This window comes from Hibiscus syriacus, unplaced genomic scaffold, assembly GCF_006381635.1.
Source record: "Hibiscus syriacus cultivar Baekdansim isolate YM2019G1 unplaced genomic scaffold, ASM638163v2 tig00003715_pilon, whole genome shotgun sequence".
In the NCBI taxonomy this organism is placed as follows: domain Eukaryota; kingdom Viridiplantae; phylum Streptophyta; class Magnoliopsida; order Malvales; family Malvaceae; genus Hibiscus; species Hibiscus syriacus.
Window position 1 is genome coordinate 1,828,215 of NW_024061980.1, and position 2,506 is coordinate 1,830,720.

The window sequence follows — 2,506 nt, forward strand, 5'->3', positions numbered from 1 at the left end:
TATACTTATTTTAATGAAAATTAAAGCAAATAAAAGGGGTTTTAAAATCGAGAAGAAATCAAAAAGAAAAAACATTTAAAATCAACCAAGAATTTAGAAAGATTAATATTAAGAAAATATCTAACTAAAGGTATAATTTCAGAATTGGTTCAGAAAATTGATCATAGGTGCAATGATAAAATCTTCTACTTTTCACTAAATTGGTTATGGTTATTGAGAAGCTCTAACAACTTGTCTCTCCTTAGTTTCTCGATAATCAAGAGAAGCTCTTTGATTATTTCCCTTGTTAATGAACAACCTTAGACAAGCTCTTAAGATTTAATCCACCAACAGCATTAACCACTAGAGGGACCACCAATTCTAGCCAACGAATACACAAGCTCGATTCATTTAGACTAGGTTACATATCTTCATAACATAATCAAAATCAACTATGTTACTTTACCACTAATATTAGAACGTTTAAACAATTACGGATTTAAAGTTCTAAATGGCAATTTATCAACCTAATAATTGAACAACAAGCCCTTTGCACAATCAATCAAGACAATAATTCTTAATAAAAACATAAGATATATAAATAGCAAAGAAGTAAAAGAACAATGAAAATTATTTAGATCTCACAATCCTTGAAGAATATAACTTCAATTATCCTCCAGTTGGAACAAAAGTATTTAGCCACTCATAATTGAAAGAACACCAAAAGAAAAACTTAATGAAAACTTGATGTAAAACTAATGCCCTAGCTCCCCTTTTATAAGGATTTTCCTACTCTAGATAAGGAAGTTTCCCTTGAAGAAAATCTCACAAAAATAGGAGTTTTAAATGCCCTCATCCTTTTCTAAAGATAAGAATAATTCAAAAAAGTCTTCCAGCCGTCATTTAACTCTTTTTCTTTTGTAAATTCATAACTCTAATTTAGGGTTGTACGGACTGGTAAGGCGTGCCCACGCCTTAACTGAAGACTTCTTCTGCGATAGCTCAGGGTGAATAAGCTGTGCCCACGCCTTATGCGAAAACCTCTTCTGGTCTTGCCAACTTCTTGAATTCCGATTTTTCTTCCTTAATTTGGGGATTTTGTGAAGATCATACTAATCATTAGATTTTGAACTTGTTTTATCCAAATCTTCAACCTAATCCACAAAATACGAAATATAATCAAAATCCATGATTTAAGCAATTTTAGTTATTCAAATATGAGGAAAATATCATAGAATATATGTCTAATATGAATCTTATCATTGATCATTATGCAGGCATAAATTTGAGCACTGCCCTTACCTATGTTATTTCAGCTCTTCATTTTCCTTGAAGTGCATGTCTGACACTTAAACATGGGAATGAGAAACAGTCCTTTAAATATGGAACGTTTAGGGGGCGGGAGAGAAGAAGAAGAAGAAGACCATGTCAGGTTCAGACACACACTCATATCTGATACTCCTCAAGTCCAAAGAACTTAGCCATTACTATCTCTACTAGTAAAATAATACGACTAACAGCTAGTGCAAGTATATCAGTTATCAATGTACTTGATTTAGTTGGTGTTTGAGAACAATTAAAGTGGGATTGATGATAAATTGCTACAACCCGGAAAACAAAAAGGCACATTGATATTTAGAAGCTTGTTCTTTTCTGCATGGCATTTTACCATTCTTCAAATCCCAATCTCTAGAACCATGATAGAATGGTTTTCTTCTCCTTTCTATTCTAACCTTGAACAATGGGTACTTTTTGAGTTCCATTTTGAAGAACTTTAATCATTTCTCATGCGTTTAATGCATAATTTCGGTTTTTAGGCCTGTCTAGGGAAAATCCTTGTGATTGATCCTATTCGTGAAGAGGAAAGCTACCAAGATGGAAGCTTAGTGCTTACATGTATGCCTTCTAGTTATGAGGTCACTCAACTAACATTTACAGGAGAATGATCAACCCCAGATATTAACGAGGTATGTGTTTTGATCTATTTTTCATGAAGATTTGCTTAAAATTTGGGCTACTGATTCCTGCAAATCAAAATGCTATAGCATATGTATCCAGGCCCTTTATTTTACCTAATAACACACGGAATATTTGCTATATACAGGCCATGCAGCTTTGCCTTGATGCTTGCAATAAGCTTGGTAAAGTGATGTACATACTTGAAAGAAGCCGCATCTGCTTCACAAGAGTAGAAATAAGGTGTATACTTTTAATATTTTGTTTTCACCATACAATCTTTTTTTTGTCGTGTTGACCTTTTTCATTTCACTTATAATTTTGTAGCTGAGTTTACTTCCCCTCATTTGAGATGTTATTTATTCCAAGTCCCACCCAAAAAGAATATCCGCCATATGAGCTGAAGTTTTAATTAATTAATTAATTATTATAATACAAACAAGCTGTTTAATTAATTAATTATTATAAATAGACTGTTTCATCATTGAGTGTATAATAAACGTTAACAATTTAAGTAAAAACAAGTGATTTGATTGTAAGTTTATAGTAATCGATAAATTAAGTGAATTGA

The 2,506-nt window shown here is 32.2% G+C and overlaps 1 long non-coding RNA gene across 1 annotated transcript; it reads left to right on the top strand.

Moving 5' to 3' along the window:
• Positions 1-1,262: 1,262 nt before the first annotated feature.
• LOC120180604 lies at positions 1,263-2,297 on the top strand. Its single transcript, XR_005521698.1, has 3 exons — positions 1,263-1,411; positions 1,797-1,946; positions 2,084-2,297. It is a non-coding gene; the product is annotated as an uncharacterized LOC120180604 (long non-coding RNA).
• Positions 2,298-2,506: the final 209 nt, after the last annotated feature.